The sequence below is a fragment of the Triticum aestivum genome, chromosome 4A (assembly GCF_018294505.1).
Source record: "Triticum aestivum cultivar Chinese Spring chromosome 4A, IWGSC CS RefSeq v2.1, whole genome shotgun sequence".
NCBI lineage: Eukaryota > Viridiplantae > Streptophyta > Magnoliopsida > Poales > Poaceae > Triticum > Triticum aestivum.
This window is the reverse complement of record NC_057803.1, coordinates 538547412-538557692: the sequence shown is the minus strand read 5'-3', so window position 1 is coordinate 538557692 and position 10281 is coordinate 538547412.

Here is a 10281-nt window from a genome sequence, read left to right as displayed (position 1 = left end):
TTTGAGCGGCAACGGGGTGCGGCTTGAGTGGAGGGCCGAGAGGCCTCTCTGTCGCGGCCACAGGGTGGCCGGTCGGCCGCATCTTGCACTGGTGATGTAGGTTTAGGTGCTTCCTCCTCTAATTGGGGTAGCAACCTTGAAAGTGCAACTATCCCTAGGTGGTTTTGGTAATTCATAACAACATATAGCTCATTGAGCTAATGCTATTCCAAGATGACTATTTCAGGAAAGCTCAATGATTGGCATGGCATGGATGTGAAAGTGGAACCCTCAAAATGCTAAGGACAAAGGATTGGCTCAAGCTCAAAAGCTCAAGACTCTTCATTTTATATTTTAGTGATCCAAGATCACATTGAGTCTCTAGGGAAAGCCAATACTATCAAGGAGGGATGAGGTGTTGCTTAATGAGCCTCTTTCTTCATGTGCTTAGTGATATGCTCCAAAACCCTCAACTACTTTCCCATATCCACATATGACCTAAACCCTAAGCCAAACTCGGTCCTACCGATTCTTTCTATCCGGCACCACCGAGTTTCACTTTTCATGAGCCACTGCCAAAACCTAGCAATTCGGTTCTACCGATAGGGATCTCGGTCTCACCGAGATGGGATTGCAAACTCTCTGTTTCCCTTTCGTAACCTTTCGGTCTCACCGAAAGAGCGAATCGGTCCCATCGAGATTGCAATGTAAACTCTTTGTTTCCCTTTTGTAACTTTTCGGTCTCATCGAAAGAGCAAATCGGTCCCATCGAGTTTGCCTGACCAACTCTCTGGTTAGCTTATTACCAAACTCGGTCTCACCGAGTTTGTGTAATCGGTCTCACTGAGATTATGTTATGCCCAAACCCTAACCATATCGGTCCTACTGAGTTGCATGTCAGTCCCACCGAAAATCTCTAACGGTCACTAGGTTTACCTTTTCGGTCCGACCGAGTTTGTTGATTCGGTCCCACCGAGATTGGAAAACTGTGTGTAACGGTTGGATTTTGTGTGGAGGCTATATATACCCCTCCACCTCCTCTTCATTCGTGGAGAGAGCCATCAGAACACATACACAATTCCAACTCATATGTTATGAGAGAGAACCACCTACTCATGTGTTGAGACCAAGATATTCCATTCCTACCATATGAATCTTGATCTCTAGCCTTCCCCAAGTTGCTTTCCACTCAAATCTTCTTTCCACAAAATCCAAATCCTATGAGAGAGAGTTGAGTGTTGGGGAGACTATCATTTGAAGCACAAGAGCAAGGAGTTCATCATCAACACACCCCGAGTATGTTGATTTCAATAGTGATGAAGATGACTTGTTAGGTGATGATTTGCTTGTTGACAACTCTAGTGATGAATACTATGATGAAACGTCAATTAATCATGCTAATCAAGATAAAACGAATGACAATGATAAGGAGAAGATTGAGGCTCTAACTAAAGAACTAAACACTCTTAAGTTAGCTCATGAAACTATCTTCGAAGATCATCGAGAACTTTTAAGACCTCATGAGAAATTACGCTTTGAAAAGCTCAATCTTGAGCAAGAGCATGAGTTCTTAAAAGCAATCAATGATGATCTCTGCAAGAAAAGTTCTTCTTACATTGCCAAGCGTTTACTCTTATCCACTTACATGCCTCAAGTCAAGTCTAGTAACAAGAACAAGAAAGATTCTTCCTCTAGCAGTAACAATGATCATGCTAAATCCAATATTGTTGCTTCTAGTAGTTCTCTTGATCCCACTAATGATTCTCTTAGCCAAGTTACACTTGAGCAAGAAAATAGCTTGTTGAAGGGAATTATAGAGAAAGGAGTGTACAAAAGCCTTACCGGGAGTAAGTAATTAGAGGAAATTGTGCGCAAGCAAGGAATGCACCGGAAGAATCAAGGTGTTGGTTTTGAACGGAAGTTCAATGCCAATGGAGTTGAGTGGGAAGAAGATCAATACCCCAAGACAAAGTTTGTTCCTCAACAAGAGAAGTACGATACTTCTTTCAAGGGGACACAAGCTCAAGATGATCTTCCACCACAAGACTACAAGCAAAAAGGCAAGGACAAGCTTCAAGAGGAAATTGATGCATTTGAAGAAGCTCCTAAGACCTTAGTCAAGTGGATTCCCAAGACTACTTCAAGTTCCACTTCATCAAGTACGACTACAACTCCAAGGATTCCCATCAAGATGGTGTGGATCCAAAAGAAGAAGAACTAGAGAGTTCTTGAGGGTGACTCCGCCAACATACTTCACTCTTATCATTTTGGCAAGAACAAGTGCAATCAACTTCCACATCTTGCACTAGTTCAAGGAGTCACAAACCCTCTTGTTGGTAAGACAAGGGACAAGGTAACCTAAAAGTTTTCATGGACATCATCTTGTGTGTGCATCACTCTATGTCTATGGATATCCTTGTTTGTTCCTTGTGGGACTAACCCATGTAGGTATTGAAAGTGCAATTCACTCAAATGGATAGCTCCAAGTGATCTACATCAACATTGAGCATCCACATCTTCAACATCTACATGAAGTCATCATCGACAAAACCCGAGGTTAGTTCATCCCTCTAAGGGGGGATATCACATCTAGGAGGAGCTTTACTCTAAGACTTGAGCTAAAGCAACTCTAAAGATGTGAACACAACAATGCTTTATGTAAAAGTGGTAACCCCACTTGAGCTTAAACGATGAGTATGACCTATGATCAAGTGTTCTCACTTGACTCCTAAGTCAATATACTCATATATAGATGACCTTGTCATTGCAAATTGCTTGATAGATGCTAGAATTGGTTGTGCATGCCTTGTCACATATTTCATTTGCCATCTTATTGTGTGAGCATGCTGGTTGCATATTTTACTCATTCGAGGACATCCACTTGTTGTTTTGATTGTTTGGTTTTATTTCCTTTTGCCAAGTGGATGGACAAGAATGCCTAAGAACCTCCTCTGGCTATCTATGCTTTTCTCGTCTCAAACTCTATTCATGCTACATCACAAAATTTGATCAAGTCAGATTCGAACCACTCTGTGTGAGGAGCGCTCGGAGTCCCCGATTCGTCATAGACTTAAACTTCCAAAACCTCTTTATGATTCTCGGTCTGACCGATACCCTACTTTCGGTCCTACCGAGATCATTAAGTTGATCTAGGTTTTCGCTCTCGGTGCAACCGATTTGAACCATTCGGTCACACCGAGTTGCAACAACTGTATACAGTTTTGCATCTCGGTGCCACCGAGTTGTTCCACTCGGTCACACCGACAGGGTCGGGCTATATATAGTCACGGGAATTTTTTTGGAAATTTCTCCGAACCCCTTCGCCCGCGCGATAGCCTGCTCTGCCAACTTGGTCTCCGGATCATCTCCTCGCCGCCAGCCGCCTCCAGTCGCTGGTCTCCGTCGCCGTCAACGGAAATTCAGCCCCGCCATTGCTGCCGTAGCGAGTCTCCGCCGAACTAGGGTATGGACTCGATCTTTGTGCTATTCCCCAATCCGATTCTTAGCACATTGTGATCATCATGATTCTTGCCACGTTTGTTAAACTTCTATCCAGTCAATGAACTCGTAGATTAGGTTTAATTCGAAAATTTTAGGGTTAGGTTTCCGCTGAAACCATCTCGGACCCACCGAGTTGAAAAACTCGGTCCCACCGATTTGGCTTATGCCATTGCACAAGTGAGACTCGGTCTGACCGAGAATTACTTATCGGTGTGACCAATTTTGGAACTCTGTGAAACCCTAGCAGTCTCGGTGCCACCGAACTGTGAATCGGTCTGACCGAGTTCACTAGTTTAGGTGCCAAAACTGCTTCGGTATCACCGAGTTTAGAAATCGGTAGATCCGAGATGCTTTCAGTGGGAAACTAAAACTAAGTTTTTGAATTATTATTTTGCAAAAATCTCTGCATTTTGTGATGCTTATCCACTCTATCTCATCTATAACCTATTCACAGGGTCAGCAGTCAGAGCTTGCATCATGTCAGACCAAAGTGATAGCCAGAACTTGTCAGAGCAGCAAGTGCAGATGAGTGAGGGCACTAGTCCCCCAAGTTCCTCAGATGATGGCAGCAGGAGCACCCCTAGCAATCTGCCTAAAGCTGCCACAAGACAGAGAAAGAAGAGAACCTCAGACTCAGAAGATGAGGATTATGTGGTAGAAGAGGATGCAACTTCCAAGAGAGTTGAGCCAGCACAGGGCATAAAACCAGGGATGAAGATCAAAAGGCCAGCAGGCAGGCAGCCTATGTCAAAGGCCAGAGCTTCAACTGAGAAGCCCACTCCCATTGAGCCAGTTGCTGCTGAAGGCAAGAAGAGGAAAGAAAGGGTGAAGAAAACTGTAGCCAGAGTGCTTGGCAAGGCTTCCATCATGGAAGATGAGGAGGAAGAAGAAGAGGTAGCTGCACCAGCACCTAAGGCACCCAAGCTGATGGGTGATGCCATAAGAACAGGGGCAGCTGCTTCCAAGGCCAAGCCAGCTCCAAAGCCAAAGCCAAAGAGGAACACAAGAAGTATCCCAGCTACTGAGAAGAACAAGGCCCCAGTGCCTGAAGCTGCAGAAGAAGAAGAAGAGAATATTCTTAGAAAGCTCAAGCCCAAGATCCCAGACCACAACGATGCTCATCCTGTGGCTGAGGATATGAACCTCAGGAGAGATTCAGGGCTCCAGAAGTGGAGAGAAGCAGACCCGTATGCTTCAAGGAGAAGGTGAGGAAGGAGAAAGCTGCCAAGATGCCTACTCAAGAGGAGGCATCTGAATATTTCCTGAAAACCAAACAAGAGCAGCTTGGTTACTTGATTGCATCCACCCTACAGATTGAGCAAGGACTAGCCACCCTAACTCAGAACCAGGCAAGCTTAGAGAGGATCATGGAACAAAAGTTCTATGACTTGGATGTCAAAGTGACAGAGATTTAGACTGTAGTGGAGCAGCTCCAGGATGACATGCAGGAGAGGAGAGGCAAGACTACAACTGATGCCTTTGCCAGAGTGCCACGAGGTCCGAGGTCGTCTGCAGTGCCAGTTGCTGACCCCAGAGCCACCACGTCTGCACCAGCTACAGCCTCAGTTCCACCAGCTCCAGCGTCCACTTCAGCCTCGACTCCGACCACATCTACAGAAGGCTTCGTCCTTGGAGTGCTCCGGACTCCACCACCACCTGAAGATCAAGCCTGAGTGTCGACTTAGCACTATGCATTTTCTAGGAACTTTTTGGTAACTTGTTGCCAAAGGGGGAGAAAATGTATAGATCATAGGCTTCGAGGGAGAGTGTTGCTTTTAGTGTTTCCTTTATTCTCTCTTGTTTTATTTGGTGGTTTTTCGAACCTTGTTTGCTTTTGTGTGAGATACTATGTTGCTCGTGAGACATTGATGATCATGTATTTGATCATAAGCTACACTTAATGTTTGCTTAATATTATCATCTTATCTATCTTATGTGATCATTCACTATTCTTGGTGATGAGTGCATGTATTTCATTCTTATCATTTTAAGCGCTCCACCAAGATGTATGTGACATGAAAGAGTAACCCATGACTCTAACTCTTTGTGCATTTGCAGTCCAAAGAAAATTTTAAATATGCACAAATTTAGGGGGAGCTCTTACTTGTCACATACTTCTCAAAGCGATGATATATTTCATGATTATTATCATTTGTCGAAGCTTTGATCTATATGTTGTCATCAATTACCAAAAAGGGGGAGACTGAAAGTGCAACTATCCCTAGGTGGTTTTGGTAATTCATAACAACATATAGCTCATTGAGCTAATGCTATTCCAAGATGACTATTTCAGGAAAGCTCAATGATTGGCATGGCATGGATGTGAAAGTGGAACCCTCAACATGCTAAGGACAAAGGATTGGCTCAAGCTCAAAAGCTCAAGACTCTTCATTTTATATTTTAGTGATCCAAGATCACATTGAGTCTTTAAGAAAAGCCAATACTATCAAGGAGGGATGAGGTGTTGCTTAATGAGCCTCTTGCTTCATGTGCTTAATGATATGCTCCAAAATCCTCAGCTACTTTCCCATATCCACATATGACCTAAACCCTAAGCCAAACTCGGTCCTACCGATTCTTTCTATCCGGCGTCACCGAGTTTCACTTGTCATAAGCCACTGCCAAACCCTAGCAAATCGGTTCTACCGATAGGGATCTCGGTCTCACCGAGATGGGATTGCAAACTCTCTGTTTCCCTTTCGTAACTTTTCGGTCTCACCGAAAGAGCGAATCGGTCCCACCGAGATTGCAATGTAAACTCTTTGTTTCCCTTTTGTAACTTTTCGGTCTCACCGAAAGAGCAAATCGGTCCCATCAAGTTTGCCTGACCAACTCTCTGGTTAGCTTATTACCAAACTCGGTCTCACCGAGTTTGTGTAATCGGTCTCACCGAGATTACGTTATACCCAAACCCTAACCATATTGGTCCTACCGAGTTGCATGTCAGTCCCACCGAAAATCTCTAACGGTCACTAGGTTTACCTTTTCGGTCCGACCGAGTTTGTTGATTCGGTCCCACCGAGATTGGAAAACTGTGTGTAATGGTTGGATTTTGTGTGGAGGCTATATATACCCCTCCACCTCCTCTTCATTCGTGGAGAGAGCCATCAGAACACATACACAATTCCAACTCATATGTTCTGAGAGAGAACCACCTACTCATGTGTTGAGACCAAGATATTCCATTCCTACCATATGAATCTTGATCTCTAGCCTTCCCCAAGTTGCTTTCCACTCAAATCTTCTTTCCACAAAATCCAAATCCTATGAGAGAGAGTTGAGTGTTGGGGAGACTATCATTTGAAGCACAAGAGCAAGGAGTTCATCATCAACACACCATTTGTTACTTCTTGGAGAGTGGTGTCTCCTAGATTGGCTAGGTTTCACTTGGGAGCCTCCGACAAGATTGTGGAGTTGAACCAAGGAGTTTGTAAGGGCAAGGAGATCGCCTACTTCGTGAAGATCTACCGCTAGTGAGGCAAGTCCTTCGTGGGCGATGGCCATGGTGGGATAGACAAGGTTGCTTCTTCGTGGACCCTTCGTGGGTGGTTGCTTCTTCGTGGACCCTTTGTGGGTGGAGCCCTCCGTGGACTCGCGCAACCATTACCCTTCGTGGGTGGAGCCCTCCATGGACTCGCGCAACCGTTACCCTTCGTGGGTTGAAGTCTCCATCAACGTGGATGTAGGATAGCACCACCTATCCGAACCACGGGAAAAACATCCATGTCTCCAATTGCGTTTGAATTCTCCAAACCCTTCCCTTTACATTCTTGCAAGTTGCATGCTTTACTTTCCGCTGCCAATATACTCTTTGCATGCTTGCTTGAATTGTGTGATGATTGCTTGACTTGTCCTACAATAGCTAAAATCTGCCAAGAACTAAAACTGGGAAAAGGTTAAGTTTTTATTTGGTCAAGTAGTCTAATCACCCCCCCTCTAGACATACTTTCGATCCTATAAACCTGCACTTTGGGTAGCTCTTGGAGGGGCGTTCGAGTTCATACTCTTCGGCCGCAAGGACTTCAGTCCATCTCTCGGCTAGCAAATCTTGATCAGCTCTAAGCTATTGTTGTTTTTTCTTGAGGCTGCTCGCCGTGGCCATAAGCCTGCGTTTGAAACGCTCTTGTTCAACGGGATCCTCCGGCACGACAAATTCGTCGTCGTCGAGGCTTGCCTCATCTTCGGAGGGAGGCATATAATTATCGTCCTCGACCTCTCTGTTTGCCGCTCTCTCATGAGGGCTGACTTCTCCATCCTCCTATGCTGAATCTTGCTGGAGGTGGTTGTCTTCGACACTGTCCGGGGTGTTATTATCTCCCGTGCCAAAATCACCATTTTTTGCTTTGGCGGGATTTAGAGCGGCGCCGCTGACGCCGGTGCTTAGGCTGCTTCTTGGAGGGGTCATCCTCCGCTGTTCCATCGCCATTGCCTTCTTTTGGGGTGTCCAGCATGTATATATCATATGACGAGGTGGCTTTCCAGTGCCCTATAGGCGCCGGTTCTTGACCGTCTCCTGCATCGGCGTCCATACCGTCGATGTCTTCGGAGTCGAAGTCGAGCATGTCGGTTAAATCATGGACAATGGCTACGAAGTGGGTGGTGGGTGGGCTTTGAATTTCTTCATCATCCGCATCCCAACCTTGCTGACCATAGTCCAACTAGGGCTCTCCTGATAAAGAGAGAGACTTTAGTGAATTCAGAATATCGCCGAAGGGCGAGTGCTGAAAGATGTCCGTGGCGGTGAACTCCATGATCGGCGCCCAATCGGGTTCGATCGGTAGGGGCGCGGAGGGCTCGGAGTCAGGAGAGGAGTCCGGCTCCTTGGAGTCACGGGCTTCACAGAGAATAGGGCTGGTGTTCGGCTCAATCGCCATAGAGATTGTAGCCCCCGAGGCGGTGTCCAACCACCCATCCTCGATTGGCGCAGTTGGCTCCGAATTAAGAGTCAGAGCTGATGCGGGTGCGGCCTCCAGGGCACTGTTCGGTGGTAGAGCTAGATCATGCCCATCGTGACAGTGCAGCGCGCTCGGCTGTGGCTTGAATCTGTCGAAGATCAAGTCTCCGCGGATGTCGGCCGTGTAGTTCAAACTTCTAGATCTGACCTGATGGCCAGGGGCGTAGCTTTTGATATGCTCCAGATGACCAAGCGAATTGGCCCGCAGTGCAAAGCCGCCGAATACGAAGATCTGTCCGGGGAGAAAAGTCTCACCCTGGATCGCATCGCTGTTGATGATCGGAGAAGCCATCGGGCCTAAAAGTGACAACACAGAGGAACTCTCAATGAAAGCACCAATGTCGGTGTCAAAACCGGTGGATCTCAGGTAGGGGGTCCCGAACTGTGCGTCTAGGCCGGATGGTAACAGGAGGCAGGGGACACGATGTTTTACCTAGGTTCGGGCCCTCTTGATGGAGGTAAAACCCTACGTCCTGCTTGATTAATATTGATGATATGGGTAGTACAAGAGTAGATCTACCACGAGATCAGAGAGGCTAAACCCTAGAAGCTAGCCTATGGTATGATTGTTGTTCATCCTACGGACTAAAACCCTCCGGTTTATATAGACACCGGAGAGGGCTAGGGTTACACAGAGTCGGTTACAATGGTAGGAGATCTACATATCTGTATCGCCAAGCTTGCCTTCCACGCCAAGGAAAGTCCCTTCTGGACATGGGACGAAGTCTTCAATCTTGTATCTTCATAGTCTAGGAGTCCGGTCGAAGGTATAGTCCGGCTATCCGGACACCCCCTAATCCAGGATTCCCTCAGTGTGGGTGCGAGTTTATCACATTAACCACCTATAACATCTTCACCGACTTCGAGAGCGTCTTCCCCGCTCGCAACCGCATGCACAGCCTCCCGTACTACCTCGGCGAGAACGGCCTTGAGGAGGAGCAGTACTGAAGCCGGCGGCGAAGAAGACGGTGAAGCCGACGGTTAAGGTGAAGACGACGGTGAAGACATGGAGGTGTTGCCCTAGCTACCCTATCTACTATGTAGTGTGAGTTTGGTGTGTGTTGCCCGAGCTAGCTACCCTATCTATGTAAGGTTAATTATCTATCAGTGTCGTGTTATATGTAAGAACTTGTGTTGCCCTAGCAACCCTATCTAAGATAAGTTATGTGTGTTATATTAATGCTTTGTTATGTTTGTATTTTGTTTGTCCCAAGTTTAGACACGGCTAATTGACGTGGGCAAAATTAACCAAACCAACTAATAATGATGTGTTTATAAATGACTTCTAAAAATAAGAACATATCGTACACGGCTTTGGTTTGGGAGCTCTGTATTTTTTAGGTATTCCAAGAATACTTTGGTTTCCAGAAATATTGAAGTATCAGATACTTTGAGATGTTTGGCTTTAGTCAAAAGTGTAGTTTTATATACTTTAATATGTAGAAAACTACACTATTTTTGAAGTATATAAAAAAGAGGGTTGGACCTCTTTTTCCAATATTGAAGTATTGGTTCACTAGGCATAATAATACTGCGGTTTGCAAATACTTTGATTCTAAAATTACTTCACCACCAAACTAAGCCAGGTTGTGGGCAAGCAAAACAAAAGCACATACGGTGAAGAGAAATCAAATCAAAAAAATGAAGGGACCCATAAAGGGAAACCAAAAAAATTCCTCAATGAAATAGAAGAGATTGGGCAATCAAATTAATGAAAAAATCAATCAGAAACAAAAAAGAACAAAGCAATCGTTCCTAAACAAAAAAAGAAACATCGCTTGTTTCTAGGCCTCATTTATCCTTTGTGGACCTATTGCAGCTTGATTCTCTTTGGGCCCGCGAACTAG